The following is a 19897-nucleotide window of genomic DNA, read 5'->3' on the forward strand; positions in this document are numbered from 1 at the left end:
ATCTCCCCTACCCAACTCATGGTGGATAGGTGACCCCAAAGGGGCTGCAACCTCTGTGCCAGGACTCACTGAGTGCTTGTATTGGAGGTGCCAGCCTGGGGCTGGAATAGTTACCTTCATGCATGACCCCAAGATGCTGCAGAGCCTAATTGCCCAAGTGCAACCCTCCCTGAGCCTGCATCTGAAGCCCTGCTCCCAGTGGCAGGGGCTGGTGAATACCAGGAAGGGTAAGGGGAGGGAGGATGGGCAGGGGTTGGAGGGTGGATGGTGAAAAAACTTCCACCTCCAGGGGAGAAAGGCAGGTGGCAAAGGGTGAGATTTCCTAGGAACTGAAATTCCAAGCCCCAGTGCTCGCTTGGACAAACAGCCCATCAGACTTCCCATACAAAACAGACATTCAAGGATAAAATTGTCAAGAATTTCATTTTAAGACAGTGATAGCAGAGCATGAAGCTGCAGGCATGGGATCTGTGTGACTGCACTGGACATCCGCCTTTGAGGCTGGTCTCGAGTGAAAGGCGACCTCAGAGCCCACTGCCTGTACGCACAGTTGCTGAGGAGGTGCTAGGGAAGCTTTCTCTTTCTCTCCACCGCATTCTTATCTCTGTCTCTTAGTTATCTGTATGAGCACCCCAGCCCCCAGCACAAAGCAAACACCAAATGAACAGTGCCCCCTGGAGTTGTTCAGGAAGTGCACTTGTTTCTCAGCCCCCACCCCTTTCTTTCTCCTTCTAACACTGGGGCTCGAGCAGGCTCAGGGCGCTGAGAGGCTGCAGCACAGTCTTTATTAGGTTTCCTATTTTCTGTCACAACAGACAAGCCTCACAAGACAAAAGAAAATCGATTCTTTATCGACCACAGTCCAGCTGTCGGCTCCAGAGCCAAGGGAGGCAGCCAGGAACGCAGGTCTGACCTGTGTCCTCAGAGCCCACCGGTCCCTATGGGGCAGAGCTCAGCCTGCCTGCAGCCCCGGGGTAGCTGCCCAGGGAATGGCAGCTTCCCTCCAGTTAGCACAAGGCCTTCTGTGGGGTAGGCCTGGCGTAGTGGGCATACAGCCAGGAAAGGCGTGAAGTGCCTGGTGTTGGTGCTTCTGCCTCCCTACTCCGCCCCCACCTCCTCTTTCTCATGACTCCCCCTCCCTGGGATTGCCCAGCTGTGAGGTTAACCAGGCTTGTGGGGCAAGGGTGGGGTTCCTGCCATGGTGCACTCTCTGCCTGGGGCTCTCCTTCCCTGCACATCCATTGGCTCCTAGAAGAAGCCCCAGTCAGGGTCCTCCAGAGTCAGGAAAGTGTTGAGGACCCACATTTCCATAAAGACCAATAATGAAGTGATCTGATTGGCTTCAGTTCTTAAAGTGGTGAATTTACATGCACTGGCAGAAAAGGAACACAAATAGGCCCTCCTTTTCTCTAATCCTGTAGACTACTCCACGTCTCTGTCCCAATGAACATTTCCATTTCCCTTCTTTCCTCCCTCCCTCCCTTCCTTCCTTCTTTCCTTTCTGTCTTCTCTCTCTGTCTTTTTTTTTTTGAGACAGATTCTCATTCTGTCACCCAGGCTGGGGTGCAGTGGCACAATTATAGCTCACTGCAGCCTCAAATTCCTGGGCTTAAGCCATCCTCTGGCCTCAGCCTCCCAAGTAGCTGAGACTACCGGTGTGAACCAGTATGCCCGGCTAATTTTTAAAAATTTTTTGTAGAGATGGGGGTCTTGCTTTGTCACCCAGGCTAGTCTTGAACTCTAGGGCTCAAGTGATCCTCTGGCCTCGGCCTCCCAAAGTGCTGGTATTATGGTCATGAACCATCCCCCCAACGAACCAGCGAACATCTCCCTTTCTAAGTACCTATAAAATAAGCATTATATCTCAAACCAGTCAAAGCTGTAGGGCTGAATTAAGCCTCCAGTTCTACATTTAAGCAGATGGCTGTGGACTTTACCAAGAGGCTAAAGAAACGAATGAACAGGGAGCAACATGGGGGGAGGGGTTAGACCTTCAGAAGCTTGTGGGGTACTGGTGTAGGTGGCTACTGAGGGTTGTGACGTTACCTCCAAAAGAGTTGTCCCTACTCCACACCCAGAATGGAGGTCAGCCCTACTTGAGAGTTAGCTTTGAGAGAGACAATCCTTAAACAATAGAGCAGAATTTGGGGGTGATGAAGTGCAAAGGCTTTAGAAGATGATCCAAACCCAGATGAGCAGATATGTGGTAACTGTACTGGGCTGGCCAGCGCCAAGTGCTTCAGGGAGCTCAGGAGGGCAGGGGCCTCCCTGTCCTCAGGGAGCGTGCAGGGGAGCTGGCAATCAGAGGTGGGAGTGGCTGCACACCATGGGACTGGTGTGCTGAGGCAAGGCTGTAATGCAGAGGGGAGATGTGGGAAGAAGGGAATGGGGACACAGAGACAGAGTGCTGGCCAAGGGTGGGCGGTAGCATAGACTCTGGGGTTCCAATCCCAGCTCCACTACTTTCTGGCTGTGGCTTCAGGCAGGTCACTTAACCTCTCTGTGCCTCCATTTCCTCATCTGTAAAATCAGCATGACAAAGATCATACCCACATCATAGGTTTGTTGTGAGAATAAAGCCTTTAGAACTATGCTTGCTGCATCATAGGGACCATATTTTATAAAATGATTTGTTGAATACTGGAACTAGTCTCAGATGCAGTCATATTGGAAGGGGCACAGTCTAGGTAGCCAAAAATCATAAAAAGGGAATTCCCAATCTATAACTTGTATCTCCCAAGAAACACTAAAGAAATTATAATGTGTAATTTCCAACAATTTTTATATTCCCAACCATCCTGCTCTATACTCTCTCCTTCCGCAGTTCCTTCCACTAATGCATGCCCAGCCTCTGCCCACAGCTCAGTCTGTCTCCTTCCTTTGGTGCCTCAGAGACCTCCTTTTTCTGATTATACCTCAGTGATTGATTGGGGCTCTAGCTGCTGAGCTTTGGAATCCATGGCTGCCTTTGCATGCTTCCCAGGAGCTGTTCCCACCAATGACTGAGTACAGCTGGAGGCTGAAGTCGAAAGATAGGGTACTCCTCTGTCCACTGGCTTTGGCTCAGTGACTCTCAATGTCTTTGCCAAACGTTCCTTAGACTTCTGTATCCCCACCTGCCCAGCCTTGTGGTCTGACAGCTCTCCTAGCTTTCCCAGCTCACTTCTTATTTCCTTTCTCACAGGCATTTTCTTAAAATCCATGCACATTTGATTTCTCCTTGGTGTCTGCTCCTCAGAGGATCTGGACTGATCTCCTCTCCCCTTCTTCATTCATTATATAGATCAACTCACCCTCTCTGGATAAGTCCTTCCTCAGCCTCCCTCGCATCAATTCAGCATCAGCAAGGTGCAGAACTAGTCTGGTGCATAGAGATTGGTTCAGAGGTCTTGAATGGTGTGAGCATGTGGGCAGAGAGGGCCCCTCTTACTCAGTTAATGGAGGAAGGGTTTACTCAGAATATCTGCTCTTTGATATATTTTATACCAGAACTAATAACACCCAAAAGCATTTTTAGTTCTTCCTGTGTGCCAGGCATTAGGATCAGAACTTTAGCTGAATTATTTCACTTAATCCTCACCACAGCCCTGGGAGGCAGATATTACTATTTGCATTTTACAGATGAAAGTGAGGGAGATTAATTATTGATGAAGGTCCTGTAACTAACATATAAGTGTTGGAGCCAGCCTTGAACCCTGCCTGTCTGACCTCAGTGCCCACGATCTCTGTGAGCACAATATTGCCCACAGCAGAGGCAGTGGTAGGATCTGGGGCTCTGGGGCTCTGGGACTAAGAGGAACACAGAGTGGGAGGAAGTCTGGGGACAACCCATCCCACCGTGTGGAATCAACTTCCTCCCCAAAGTGGGGAAGAAGTTGCACTCAGGGCATGAGTCTTGCTGCTCACAGGAGCAGCCACAGCTTTGAGGGAAAGGGGTAGAAAGAAGTGGGGAGCTGGTGGGAACGGGGCAGAGGCATCTGCTGGAGAACACTCAATGTCATCCTGAATTAGATCATAAAAAGTAAGTGCTTTTTAAAAGCAATTTTACTCAGCAGGGGATGTGCTGTCAAGTTGCCTGGTGATTCAGAGGCTCTCTGCCTCCCAACCCCTTCTTTAGAGGTGGGGGTGAGGATATGGCTGTGGGGAAGAGTGGCTCAGCTTCTCTGTTGTCTGCTAGAGGTTGAAGTGACCCAGCTATGGCTGAATCCCAACCGGGCTGTCCTTAGCTCTTCCTGTACCCCCTTAGAGTCAGACAGAGCTGGGCTCCAATCCCAGCAGGACTACCCACCCAGAAGAGCTGTGTGACCTGAGAGGAGTTGCTAAATCTCTTTTAGCCTTAGTTCTACCCTCTCTGAACACAGAAATAATGCCAGAACCTTGGCTTTGGGTTCTTGTGAGCATTAAATGAAATAAAATCTGCACAGTCTGGCAAATAATAAGCCCTCAAAATTGGGACATCTTTTTATTATTTGTTCTTGTTTTTATTATTAACACCTGCCTGAGAGATTAAGAGTGGAGGGTTCAAAGTAAAAGGAAAGAAAGTCATGCCTGCTTCCAGAAAGTAACAGAGATTGCTACTGCTCACTAATGTTGAGTTCCTCCTCTTCTTCTTGGACTTCCCTTGCTCTATGATGAATCCTGACCAACGGGATGTATGCAGGAGTAATGTCAACCCGTGAAAACCGCCTACACACGACCCTCCACCTTATCTTTATGTCTTGTGATGACCTTATTGGAGATGGCAGCACCAAAGATGGTTAGAGCCTGGGTGCCTGCATGACTGCATGGAGGAGAGCCCTCTCACTCCACCACTGGTGCCCCCTAATGGACTGCTAGGTGAGTGCAAGACAGCTTTGTGTCAAGTCACTTAGAATTTGAGGGTGTTTGTCTTAACATTTAGCCCATCTTGACTTTAACAGTCAGCCAAACCACCACAGGGATTTTGTAACTTTCTGTGGCTTTAGATTGTTTGAAAGTTTCATGAAATGAGAGAATGACAGGAGACAGTCTCTAAAGCCCTTCTCAGCTCAGACATTCAAGGTGGCTCACTGCTCGCTAATATGTAGTTAAGAAATGCCCTGTACCCTCCTGGGAACCTATGAGCCAGCACTCCTAGAGAAGCCTTCAGAGGGTCCTAGGAACACCACCTAGTCTCTCTCATCCTCTGGGTTTCCTACCCTGGGCCAGCCCTGCAGCAACTCTCCAGTTTCCCACCAGGTCAACATTTAGGGGACAGAGTGTGAGAGAGTCACTAAAGCCCAGATCATGTGAGTGAGCCGGAGTGACTGAGTATGTGTGCGCCAGTGTGTAGGGGCTGCACCTAAGTTGCTTTGCAAATATTTATTTGTAGATTTTTTTTCTTAAACAGGTGTTGGAGGCGTATAGCTATGGAGACCCGAAGCTAATCTCCATATTTCTGGGTGTTGGCAGGCACTATGTCAGTCAGAAACCCCTGCAGTGATGGCTGGGTTCTCTGTCTCCTGCACTCTCTCTCCCTGCAGGCCTCTTTCCTTTTATCCTGAGGCATCTTCACAAGTGCTGACCCAGGGAATGTGCTTGCCATGAGCCATTGGATGCTGTCAGAGATGGAAGGGACCTACTCAGGGGATCATCTTTCTGGAGATGCAGAAAAGGAGAAAGGGAGAAGGGAGAAAGTGAAGTTGGGGAGAGGAGAAGAAAGGAGGGGAAAGGGAGGCAGGGAGGAGAGGAGGGACGTTCATGTGGACTGGGTCCCTGCAGGGTGCCTTAGCAGATCCCATTCACTACAGCCAAACAGAAATGGGTTCAACTCCTACTTAAGCCAACTACTGAGTGACATCAGAAAAATTTCAGAGCTTTAGTTACACATCTTAAAATGGAGATTGCCCAGGAATGGTGGCTTTAACCTGGCTCACTCCTGTAATCCCAGGAGGCTAAGGTGAAAGAATCGCTTGACAGAAGTTCAAGACCAGCTTGGGCAACAAAGTGAGACCTCCCCTCTACAAAAAAAAATAATAATAAATGGGATTATACTAGCTACCTCTCAGTGATGTGAGGATTAAACGAGATAATGTACGTAAAGCCCACATTGGCAGATAGAGGTGCTTAACGAAGGGTAGATAGAGTTGTCCCTTGGTATCCACGGAGGATTTGTTCTAGGACCCTTCATGGACACCAAAATCTGTAGATGATCGAGGCTCTTATATAAAATGGCATAGTACTTGCATATAACCTATGCATATCCTCCTGTATCTCTTAACAATGGGGATATATTTTGAGAACTATGTTGTTAGGTGATTTTGTCATTGTGCAAACATTATAGAGCAAGGATCCCCCACCCCCTGGGCCACAGACAAGTACCAGTGTGTGGCACATTAGGAACCAGGCCTCACAGCAGGAAGTGAGCAGCAGATGAGCCAGGGAAGCTTCATCTGTATTTACAGCCACTCTTTATCATTTGTATTACTGCCTGAGCTCTGCCTCCTGTCAGATCAACAGTGACGTCAAATTCTCATAGGAGCATGAACCCTATTGTGAACTACACATGCCAGGGATCTAGGTTGCACCCTCCTTATGAGAATCTAATGCCTGATGATCTGTCACTGTCTCCCATTACCCCTAGATGGGACTGTTTAGTTGCAGGAAAACAAGCTCAGGGCTCCCACAGATTCTACTTTATGGTGAGTTGTATAATTATTTCATTATATATTAATATTACAATATAATAATAATAGAAATAAAGTGCACAATAAATGTAATGCACTTGAATCATCCTGAAGCCACCCCTCTCCCCCAACCCCATTTGTGGAAAAATTATTTTCCACAAAACTGGTCCCTGGTGCCAGAAATTTTGGGGACCACTGTTCTAGAGTGTACTTACACAAACCTAGATGACACATAGCCTACTACACACCTAGGCTGTATGGTATAGCCTATTGCTCCTAGGCTACAAACCTGTACAGCATGTTACTGTACTGAATACTGTAAGCAACTGTAATACAATGGTAAATATTTCTGCATCTAAACATAGAAAATGTACATAAAAAATATGGTAATATAATTTTGGCCAGGCACGGTGGCTCATACCCATAATCCCAGCACTTTGGGAGGCCAAGGTGGGCAGAACCCTTGTGCCCAGGAGTTCAAGACCAGCCTGGTCAGCATGGCAAAATGCCATCTCTGCAAAAAATACAAAAATTAGCCGGGCATGGTGACACACACCTGTAGTCCTAGCTGAGGCGGGAGGATCACCACCTGAACCTTGGAGGTCGAGGCTCCAGTGAGCTGTAGTTGCACCACTGCACCCCAGCCTGGGTGACAAAGTGAAACCTTGTCTCAAATCATCATCATCATCATCATCATCCTCTTATGGAACCACTGTTAAGGATGAGGTTCATAATTGACTGAAACATCACTGTACAGCACATGACTGTACTTTAAATCATCTCTGGATTACTTATGATAGCTAATACAATTTAAATAGTAGGTAAATAATTGTAATACTCTGTTTTTAAATTTTCCTATTATTCGTTATTTTGGTATTGTTATTTTTTATTAGTTTAAAAATATTTTTGATCTGTGATTGGCTGAATCTGCAGATGTGGAACCTGCAGATATGGAGAGTGACTGTATTAGCATTGACCTGTTTTCCACTCTATCTGAGTTGAAAATGTCTTCCAGACACCGCTCCCAGGCTGCCTTTCACATGCCCCTGGGCTGCCTGGAGAGGCTCTTCGGTGGACAAGGTTGAGATGGAGATGCTGTGTTCACAGCTATCGACAGAAAGGGAAATGACAGGAGAGTGGTTTCTGTGCCTCCACTGGGCCCAGACTGGAGTCTGAAGTGAAGTGAGCAGAAAGCCCTGATTCCACTTCAGCTGTAGAGGCAGTGTTGCAAAATGGTTAGAGCCCAGACCCTGTGGCCAGATTGCCTGGGTTTGGAATCCTGTGGCTACCACTGACTTTATATGTACTCCTGGGCAAGTTACTTAATCTCTCTGTGCCTGAATTTCCTCATCGTAAATTAAGAATAATGATAAGTCAGCGTCATTTAACAATCTAATAAGTTAATATACAAAGCATACTTAGTAGCAGGTACATAGTAAGCCCTTTGTGAATGACAGGCATTCTTATCTACAGCCCGGAACAAAGCCAGAGGCAAAGCTGCTGCTCTTGTTGGTGCTGTGTATAGAGAATAAAGGCAGTATTTATACTATACCCATGTCCCCTTCTGTCCCACATTCAATGTACTTGGGACACAGACCAAACAGACTTGAACTACCCTTTCCAGAATCACAGGGGCCTCTTCCCAGGTGCACTTCCAGGTTCATCACTGGTCTGCATGCCCCAAGGCCTGAAGGCTGGCCAAAGAGTGGCTATTGAGGGGATGGGACAAGTGTAGATGAAGCTTGAACTTATGGCCAGAGAATCTGCCCCTCTGTGCATGTGGCCACCAGTGGTATAGGATGGCGCCCAGGTGTAAAGAGAAGGAAGCTGGGCAGGAAGCCTCCGTACCTTTGCATCAGGCTTTGTGAATTTTAGGCAAGAGATTGCATAAAGATATAGGGTCTGGCATCCATCTCTAGTTACCCATCCTCTCTCAGCATGTTTAGCAGATCATAGTCTTGATGCCAAGGCAGGACAATGGCACATGCATGGGCCTCCCTAGTTAACTAGAACGGATGGGCAAGGGCTGGGCTTGCACACCTGCTGGCTTGTGTGAACTCATTGTTATTCTGATGGTGAAGACCCTGAACTGGGCTCAGGAACAGGAGCTTCGGCCATTCAAGGCCAGCCCTTCCAGACTGTAGGGCCGAGCTCAGCTGCCCCAGCTTTGCTAGACAGACACCCTAGGGATGTGCCAACGACCCTAGGCTCTGAGATTCAAGCTGCCAAATCCCCAGTGGCAGCCTATTTGCTTAGATTTTTGGATTGCAAGAAGCAGAAACCCAATCAGCGTTCCTCAAGTAATGCAGGCTTTTTGGTAAGGATGCACATAGGAATAAGAAAATGATAAAGCCAGCCACAAAGCCCAGCTTCCAGGGCACTCTGGAGAAGCTGAACAAACAAGCTCTAGGAGGAATTGGCTCTAGGGTGAACCAGGATTGGGGAGGCTGAGAGCAGAACACATGGCAGTGGCATTAGGGCATTAGTGGCATTAGGGGCACAGTCCTGATGGGTCTGGGCTCCTCTCCTTGCGTTTTCCTCTCTCCATGTCTGCCCACTTCTCCTCTTTGCTCTCTGCTCTGACTTCTCTCTATCTCATGGTTTCTGCTTGCTCAGAACTTTGGCCCACCCATGGCCCCTCATGCTCCCCTCCCCAGCCTCTCTTTACTTCATGACCTTTAGTTCCTCTGTTCACTGCTGATATGCTTTGGCTGTGTCCCAAATCTCATCTTGAATTGTGGCTCTCACCACTCCCATGCATCATGAGAGGGACCTCGTGGGAGATAATTGAAACATGGGGGTTGTTTCCCCATACTCTTCTTGTGGTAGCGAATAAGTCTCATGAGATCTGGTGATTTTATAAGGAAAAATCCCTTTTGCTTGGCTTTCATTCTCTTTTGCCTGCCACCATGTAAGACATGCCTTTTGCCTTCTGCCATGATTGTGAGCCCTCCCCAGCCATGTGGAACTGTGAGTCAATTAAACCTCTTTTTCTTTATAAATTACCCAGTCTCAGGTAAGTCTTTTTCAGCAGTGTGAAAATGGACTAATATAACTGCTAACTGCCCTATTCTTCCCATATTCTTCTAAGTCATTAACCCTGGGGGAAAATTATCATGCCAGGCCAACTCCTTGCCCACTTGCCAGTCTATAGATTAGATTCTTGGGTCAGATGCCTATCACTCAGCTGTAGTCAGTTGAGGGGAACTTACATGATCTAGAGCATCGCTGCTGTGGGCTGTGGGGAGGACAGGTTTTCTGTGACATGGACAACCAGTGCTATAAACAATCTGTCTGGAACAGTGAGGACGGGAGCCTGGGCAAGAGCCCTTCCCAGGGTTCACTCACTTGCTTCCCTGTTCTGCTCTTTCTCCTGCAGACCCCCTCTAGACTCACTGCAAGGGAAAGGAAGCAGGAGGATCAATGTGGAGGCAGCTGAACAGAACTGCAGATCTACACAAGGTCTGAATCTCTAACCCTGCCTCCTTTCTCCTCTTATTCTTTCCACTTGCCTCTGACTAGAAGGGACTGCGTTTACTTAACTGCTTTTTTTAAACAACAAAATCAACAGTGCTCCAGCAAATATTTGATGAGTAGCTTCTATACTGAAGTCTCACTACTCAGCAACGGAATTTCATCTGAAGCCAGTAGAAAACCAGAGATGTGAAATATTTATTACAAATTATGTTTTACTATTTACCCTCGTATACATCATCTTGATTTTATTAACACCATAGTAAAGTCACTAGGAAAGCTGTTACCATCATACTAATTTCGTGGATAAAGAAACTGAAGTTCAGAGAAGCCCAGTTGACTGGTTAGAGTCACATAGAGAGCAGGAAGGAACTCAGTACTACAGCTTGGGTGGCAGCACCTCCCTCATGGAACTGTAGCATGCTTTGTCCTATGGGATAAAAGTCACATTATGGCTAGGACCTTTCCCTGTGTTGCTTGTATTGTCCCACCTGTTGTTTTTGTTGACATTCTTTTTTTTGATCCCAGATACCCAAGAGGTATCATCTCTTCTTTGATAGGTACCATGCCTGAGGTGTTTTCACTCAGTGCTAACCACCCAGTCTGGGCCATCTACTCAGGGAGTTATCTTCCTTCTGGTCCACATGCTTCTCAGGCCTGCTCTTCCCTGTCCATGGTCCTGGACTCAGGTCTGCCACTTTGCCTCTCTGGGGAATGGCCACGGTTTCTTCTCCTTAGAAGGCACTCCTCATCCTGAGGTCTCTGCTTGCAAGGAGCCCCATTTCTAAACTCCAAGGCTACTAAGCTGGCTTGGCCTCCAACTTCCAAGCAGCAGTGGTGCAGGATTCTACTTGAATTTTACACCAGGGACTTAGGTAGGAGCCCCCTCCCTACAGGTGGTCAGCTGAATCATGGGATTTTTTTCATCTTCTGAACTAGAAGGAGAAACTTGTGGGTTCAGAACAAGACAAAAATATGAGCCAAGTTCTACGAGAGAAGATAGGAAAGGTGAAGTCTACAGGAAACTTTAATTGCTTTATAGGAACAGGAAGAGAATGTAAAGGAGGAAGCTGGCGCTCAGCCTGCCTTGGAGTGAGGAAGGTGGGTGGAGAAGTTCTCTCTTAATCAGAGCCTGGTTGGAAGCCAGGAAAACTGTGGCTTTAGCTGATTGCTGCTTTAATGGTGATTGGGACAGGGAGAACTGTGCAGCAAAAGTGTGTGAGCTGTGCATGTCTGTGCACGTGTGTTTACAAGCAAGCAATTGCTGGTGCCTTTGCCTTTCCTGACCAATGGTTGACAGTCCAGGCCTCCAGGTGATAATCAGATTTTCCTTTTACTCCTCAGGCATCTCCACGGCATTTGTGAGGGTAGGTAAGATAGAGGTGATGTCTCTCTTACGTAACTGTTCAAAGTGGATGTTCCCAGTTGGCAGGATGATCTGCTTCATACAGTCATCCAGGGTCACAGGTTCCTTCCATTGTGTTTCTGTGGCATCTTCTAAAGCAGCAGTTCCCAAACTTGGCTACACATTGACCCCAATAGCAGCCAAGTTTAAGAACCACTGTCATGGGGCTTTGCCCTCATCTACATGGTTGAAGTGGAATCACAGGTGCACAGGCCTGGAAATTGCACACGTGGCTTTCACTGACATTCCACTAGTGAAAAATTTGGTCATGGTATATAAGCCCTTAATTATAATGCTATGTGGTAAGTGCTAAGATCCTTACTTGAGCCCAAAGGAGAGGCATCTAAGTCAGCTCTGGGAAGTCAGAGAAGCCTTCTTTGAGGCCATGGCCCTTGGTAGCTCTGGATGACTCTGGGTTGCTTGGTTTGTTTACCTGTTTAATTTCTAGGCTTGGTTTCTTCATTGACAAAATGGAGCTAATAACTGAAACTGCCTCAGAGAGTTGTGAGGGGTATGCAAGGTAAGTCTCACAAAGCACTTAGCACAATGCCTATCTGTGGTTAGCACTGAATACATGTAAGCTGTTCATTACTCTTATTTTCTGGGCTACGTGAGAACTGTGGATATTGCAAGCCTTTATGGGGCTGAGGCACAGCCAAGTCTAGGACTGGATTTTAGTTTCTTCCTTTTGGTTAGTAAATAGGATGAGGCAGCCTGGTATAGCTGCCTGGCAAAAGCTGCTGCTGCTGCTGGTCATTGTGGTGGTAGTGTTGGTGCTGTGTGTGTGTGCATGTGTGTTTGTGTATGTGTGTGTGTTGGGCTGCAGGCAGGAATATGGATAGCAGAACTCTGCCTTTTAGGAAGGAAGGGAACAGAGTGATGCCTCCTGTGCCCAGAATCTGACAGTAGAGATTGTTCGGTTGAGCTTGCCTGAGGCCTCCTTGCCTGCTTGGCTCTGAGGGTAGCATGAACCCTCAAGGCAGGCAGGAGCAGGAGGGCATCTTGAGCTTGGGCTGCCCTGATGTCTGCAGTAGGCGTAGCTGGAGTCGGCTGACATCTGTCAACTCTGGCTTCATTTTCAATAAGACTCAGCACTGAACTTCCACTAAATCCTTGTTCTCTCTCTCTCTCTCTCTCTCTCTCTCTCTCTCTCTCTCACACACACACACACACACACACACATACACACACACACACAGTTGATGTCCCAGACAAATGTGCTTCTGTGTTTTCTGTGCTATGACTGTGCTGTTCTCCGGAACGTGTCTCTCTCCCTGCAGAGCAGCTGGGTCCAGCAGTGCCCTTCCATTCCCAGCACTTTCTCAGTTTTACGATTTCTCTCCCTTTCTCTACTGTCTTCATCTATCAAGATTACACATGAAGAGGAAGGCTTGGGTAAATCAGGGCAGAGTCCAGGGATGCATATGCATTCACTGAGCTTTAAGGGTCGAAATAGTAACTTCTAGGACCCTCTAGCACCTGAGACGTGGGCACACAGGAGACCCATCCTGCTGAGTAGCTAAAAATGTCTATTGGAGGCTCTACAGGTATCAATTCCAGGAGAAGCAAATAAAGAATGGGGTGTGCCTCAGGTCATATCTGAGCCACTTTACTGTTCCCCAGGTCCAGACAGACCTGGCTTAGTTTTTACTTTATTTTATTTTATTTTATTTTTTTGTCCAGAAAGACTTTTAGAGGCAGTGAGAGGGTCTAGCTTTCCCAGACTCTACTATTGCCTCTGACAGATAAGAAGATGGCTTCTCTCCTCTCTCTCCTCTTCCTCCTCCCCAATCAAAGTGCCTCCATAACTGCAATTGTCTTCACACTGGTAACAGCTATGGATGCATTAGTGGCTCTTCTCTCAGTCAAAACACCTTATTCCCAGCTCTCTCCCTCTCCCAAACACCTGCCTGTCAATCCGTTTCAGATGGTTGTCTTCAAAGACTCACAAACCCAAGGAAAAAATTGGGGGAGGGGGTGGGGTGAGGAGAGAGGTAATTTATCTATGTCTGTCACAGCACTCTCCAAACTAAAGAAAGAAATATAAATCATGTTTCCTCTCCATTTGTGGTCACAGCAGCCAGCTCTGCAAGGAGGGAAAGCAAAGGAGAGGGGAAGAAAGGGCCAGGCTAGATCAGGCCAGGGGCCACCTGTGCACCAGCTGTGGGCTCCTCATTTATTTATTTATCATCAGAAATCCTGCCCAGATTTCCCTGCCAAGGGATCACATCTCCCTTGTAAAATGACCCTTGTTAGGCATTTTTGTTTTGTGGGGAAGGAGATGTGTATAAAGGGGTAAGCAAGAAAGACAAAGTACCTGCCCTTGGAGAGCTCAGAGTCTGATGTGGGAGGCTAGGACCTAACAGTGAAATGTGGCTGTTGCACGGTGTGATGGCATCAGGCGGGGGAGCTACCTACACCAGGGAAAGCATCAGAGGAGTTTCCCCAAAGGAAGTGGCAATCAAGGTGAGGTTCAAGGCTGAGGCCAGGAGGAAGCCGCCAGGCAGAAGTGCACATTTGAAAGACTACAAATGCATCAGAGCATGGTTGGTGGGCAGCTTGGAGGTGGTAGAACAATGCGGGATTGTTGGAGCAACCTAGGCAACAGACAATGGACAAGGGGAATACCAATGGAACTTAAGAGAGGGCGGGGAGGGAGCCAGCCCGTGGGCAGTGGAATTAGTAGGACTTGGTGGGTGATTGGATGCAAGGGGCAAGAGAGGGATGCCCAGATTAATGGCTCAGACAACTTTGTAGATGAAAGTGTCATTTTTGAGTCACAGGATACAGTGTAGGGGCAGAATTACACATGGGGTTAGTTGGAGGTCACAGGTGATGCCTTCATCTTGGGCCACTGAGTTGCCTGTGCCAACCTAATGCAGTTGGTCAGTGGACGATTAGATGAACGAAACCCAAGACCACTTGGTTGTTTCAGGAGGCAAACCTGGAGTCAGTTCATGTGTATCAGGGAGTTTGTAATGCTTACCTAGATCTCTCCTTGACCCTGCTGTCCCTCACCTCCCATGTCAGGGCCAGGTATCTCTCCTAGTGTCCTACAGATTCTTCCTCCCTTTCTACAGAACCACATCTCAGGTGGCTGGAAGGCTGGAAGTTTGGGTTTAGTGGTCTGTTTCCTTACTAGATTGTAAATTCCATAAAGGTAAAGACTATGTCTGTCTTGTTCGGTGTTGTATCCTCAGCACCTGTTACATGATAAAGTTTTTACTAATGATTTCTTAGTGAACAAATGTGTGAATGAATGAATGAATGAATGACCTTGTCAATGGGGTGTGCCTCTCAGAGGGTCAGAAATTATGCCAAAGCTACCATGACTCCGGCTCTCACCTGCACTACACCAAGAGTGTCCTGATCAGTGCCTGCGCCTCCACTCTTGCTCATAGTCAATCTGTTTTCCTTACAGGCATCAGAGATCTTGTAAAATATGAATGGGATCATGTGACTCCCCTACTCAAAACCCTCCAAGGCTTTTCACAAGCCTAAGGAAAAAGGCAGAAGGACTTAACAAAGCCTATCAAGATCTGCAGGCCTCAGCCCCTCACCCCTCCATCCTCTGGAAATGTCACTCCTCCTGCTCTCAGGTTGCTCCCACGACACTGATGTCTTTCCCATCTCTGAGCATTTGTGTGCAAATGTGTGCAATTATGTGTGAATTTGTGTACGAGTGTGTGTGTGTGTGTGTGGGTGGGTGGGTGCGCACACGTGCCTGGAAAACATCTTTCATCTTTTTGCCAGGTTCAGCTTTCAGTCTTGGTTGGCCCCCCATTCTAAAGTAAACACCAGCACCCCCTCTCTTTCCTCTCTCCTAGTGCTCTTCACTTTTCCTGCACAAGCCATCAGACAGATGAACATAGCATGTGTCTGCTTATTTGTTTAAAGCCTGTCCTCTCCTGAATTGTGAGCTCCACGTCTACCTGATGTCTATTACAGTATCCAGCACACACTCAGTGTTCACGAAGTATTTGAAGAATGAATGAATGAACATGTCAGTTCAGGTGTAGGGAGGGAAAAAGGCCATGTCAGTCCAGTTGTGTTAGGAGACAGAGGCTCTACCAGTTCGGGTATATTAAGGAGACAAAGACTTTTCAGTCATGCAGTCATCCCTTAATGCACTTAAACATTTATCAAGCGCCTACCATGTGCTAGGGGCTGTGCTAGACTATGGTGACTTAACCATAGACAAGACAGACAAGGTTGCTGACTCTTCGAAGTTTACATTCTAATATCAAGAGAGGGGATACAGACAATACACAAACAGACAAATCAAATTGTTAACTGCTTGGGTTAACACACAGGAAGAAAATAACCAGGATGCTGTGTGGAAGGACATCAGTGCACAAGTGTCAGGGGGTTGGAGGTCTTGCTGGTTGAGATGTTTTGGGGCCTATGCAAAAAGCACAGACACCTTGGGGACAACTGAGTCCCTCTCTTGCTCTTGGCTGACAGGCCTCTCCTGTAGGGCAGACTGTGGGCAGAAGGTGGAGCAGCCATGGGTTGCAGAGCCTGTGGGCTTCTTCTTTCCCTGAATTGACTATGAGGAGCGGAGGCTGAGGCTGGGGGTAACTTATAAGAGAAGGTGGCAAGCTCACACCTCAATTCCTTTACTGTTTCCTTCATATTCACTCTGCTCTTGACATTTTAAGAATAAACACTTTTAGGTTCCATAAAGGCGAAATGCTTTTCAAATCAGAGGCAGGCATTCTGTGAAGCTTGAGGAAAGGACCAGAAGTGACAGATGAATGGGTCTGCTAAGCATTGTGCCCCTGCCCTTGTCCCCACTTTCCTGCACACTTGGCTCTCCCCTGCCCCCACTCCCAGGACAGCTGCCCTGCAGAGGCTTCTGTGCCACCTCCTTCAGTGTAGAGGAGCAGGCAGGAGACATGCCCAGGGCGGCAGGATGGCGTGAGAAGAGAGCCGCACACTGGGCTGCAAGAACAGGCAGCCATCTCGAAGGCCACTGCTGCCTGCTCTGTAGATGGAGGGAGGCCGCACAGCATAGGGGAATCGCTGAGTCAGATCCCAAAGTGCTTACCCTTTCTGGGCCTCTGTTTCCTTCTTGGAAAACAGGGCTGATGACACAAATAGCAAATGTTTGCTGATTCCTTCTAGATGCTGGGGCCACTCTAAGGACTTCACATGAGTGATCACAGTTTGTCCTCACAGCATCCCTGGGAGATGGGGACCAGGCCTCCCCATATGGCTGGTGAGGGGCTCCAGCGTCACACAGTTTGAAGCATGTGCCCAGGGTCATGCTCGGTTGGTAGGTGGAGGAGCAGTTTGACCCAGAGCCTACACTCTTAACAAGGAACACCTCCCTTAGTTGGTGTTTGTGAAGGAGAATGGAAGTGAGATATTGCAAGGAAAAAGTCTGCTCAACAAAGGTCACCTCCTTGTATCACCTCTAGTCAAAAGCATTTCCCCCTTTGCCCTCCAGTGCTGCTCACATTTTCTTCATTACAGGCACTTTCCTTGAGTTTGGCCATTGCTGGTTTTAGAACAGGAACCCTCAAGAATTTTGGCTCATGAACTCCTATAAGAAATTAGAAAAACCCCTTCGTATTTTAAGTTGACGCATAAATTTTGTCATTAGGAGTTTAAATAATTTTATAAGGTGTTTTTCCCAGGTTATTATAAATGTTACCACTTCATAATAAAATTTCTACAGCACTGTTTTAGACGTGTCAGAAGGAAATTCAAAATCGTAGCACTTTGATACCTACCATCATCTACATAAAAGCAACAGCAACAAAAAACAAGCTCTTCCTTAACAGTTGGGGATTTTACTATTCTTTTTTCCTCCTTGAATTCCATTTGACTTTCCTACAGAATTTTAGTGTACTACTATATATTCCTCTTTTTTTTTTTTTTTTTTTTTGGTGAGACAGAGTCTCACTCTGTTGCCCAAGCTGGAGTGCAGTGGCACGATATCAGCTCAGTGCAATCTCTGCCTCCTGGGTTCAAGTGATTCTCTTGCCTCAGCCTCCCTAGTAGCTGGGACTACAGGTGCGCACCACCACCATGCCTGGCTAATTTTTCTACTTTTAGTAGAGATGGGGTTTCACCATGTTGGCCAGGCTGGTCTTGAACTCCTAACATCAAGTGACCCACCCGCCTTGGCCTCCCAAAGTACTGGGATTACAGGCGTGAGCCACTGTGCCCAGCCCCACTACTATATATTCTTATGCTTTAAAGTCTTTCATTGATTATCCTATCATATATTAATATATAAGAAAACTAATTTTAAAAAACAATTTCTGTGACCATAGGCTCTAAATGGTAAAGTAGTTTTCTACTTGAAATACTATTATACTAATTAGTATTACATAATTGATCAAAACAACATAATATATAAAAATTTTGGTGAATATATTGACTATGTAAAGTAAAATATTCTGGAAAATGTCTCTTAATGAGAGACATGAGGCTTCTTTTTATAATTAATTTGTGTGTCCATGGATGAATATTAATTATTGCTACCACATTCATAACAAAAGCTGAGAAGCCATATTGAATCGCTAGTAAATGGGAGTCTTATCACAGAATACTTATTAATAATTGTTGTTAAGTGCATTATTTACAATAGAATCCACAAGATATTTTCATTAAATTAATCTAAATCTCATAAGCTTATGGTAGGAATGAATAAATGAGCAGAGATGTGGCCCACAGTAGGGAGGAGTTTGCGCCCAAGTGAAAAATGAACATGGATACAGCTCACATCTGTGTTCCTAGGACTTGGGGGTGTAATGTTGAACATCTGGAAGTAAGTGTGTGACTTTTCACCTTTTCTTCCTTGAAATCATGCAAAATATGTAACTGAGACAGGGGGAGACAGGGGGAGCCATGGGTGAATAAGCGTCACCCACCAAGTTCTTGCTCGTTATTGCAAAGGGTGAAAATGAAGAGTGTGTGCTTCATAGGAGACTGATGCTTCCCAGCTAGCTTTTTACAAATCTCCAACCTTCCAATTCTAACTTACATGGAACCTTGTCATGAATTCGCTACCTGGATGAAATATGCTTCCTTCAGCATTTCTTCCTGGTGCGCTTGATGCTCTCTGCTTGCCCACAGGAGTTGAGGAAGGGAAAGGTGGGGTTTTAAATTAAAGCTCATTATTCCCCTCAACCCAGGAACTTAGAATATGCCAACATGCCATTTCTTATCATTAACAGAAATGTGATGAGACAAGGAAAGTTGGGAACATGAGCAGATTTACAGTGACTTGAAATTAAGGGGGCTTCATGGACACTGACTGGGGCAGGTACTTGGAGTGGTTCTGCAATCTGCATTTCATGCTCCTATTTGGAGAGCATGGAAAGCTAACTATATGTTCGGTGCTCCCTTGCATGTAGCATTGGGGTTAGAATTAATCTCTGCTACTTGACACACCTGTGAGAGATTTAGGAAGGGTAAGTGAGACAGAAACATCCTTCCCGAGCCCTCTACTGGCTTCCCCTGGTCAGGAAGGTTGGAATTTTCCTGCAACACGTTCCAGTGTTTATCCTCCAGCTTTCTGTGTGACAAGGAACAGTCACGACATTGGCAACTTTTTTATGTCACTGTCTAATTCCTGGACCATGGTTTTAGGTCTAATCTCCAGTTTCCTGGTGTGCAGGGGCTGGTCAGCAGTGATGAGCATGGCTCCAAGGGTGGCTCAGAGGAGCACCCTGTGGATGATGAGACCTCTACTGCTCTAGAAATCATTCCCAGGGCCGCAGCTAGAACCTGCACTTGCAGCCTTTCTAGTAATTTTGTGAGTACCTAGTTCCTTGCACAAAATCATTTTGTGCTTAAAATACCTTGAAAGGTTTCTGTTCCCTGCCCTAAATCCTGCCTGGTATATTGATATTTTGCATCATCTCTTTTCTTGATGTTCACAAGGTTTTTCATCTTTGTGCAAATTATGTGTGATAGAAAGATTTGGAACAGGTGAGGGGAATGCTTTTCTTTTCTAAAATGGGAGTAAGATGATTATGAAAGGGGTAGTGGGAAATTAGGAACAGCTCAATGGAAACCTGTTGCATGGCAGGTCAGTTCTAGGAAAAAGTGTGTCAGATGTGGAAATTGATTCCCTTCAATGGGCAGCCATGCCCTCTATCTCTTTGGAAAGTCTTCATGTATCTCTAGATGTACCCTAGCTTGGAGACTTGATGTTCTTTTAAAAAAATTGCAGAAACTCTTACAGGAAAACCAAGACACTCAGCTGTCAGTCAATAACCCTTCAGTGTGTATTGGTGGATTACTGCAGTTTCAGAGGAACAAATGGCTTTGATTTTGATTTGGCGGGTTGGAGGGGAGCAAGGAATGAGGGTAGAGTTTGATGTATGCAGAGGGAGTCTAGGGAAGCCCTAGAGCA

This window comes from Pan troglodytes, chromosome 9 (genome assembly GCF_028858775.2).
Source record: "Pan troglodytes isolate AG18354 chromosome 9, NHGRI_mPanTro3-v2.0_pri, whole genome shotgun sequence".
NCBI classification, from domain to species: Eukaryota; Metazoa; Chordata; class Mammalia; order Primates; family Hominidae; genus Pan; species Pan troglodytes.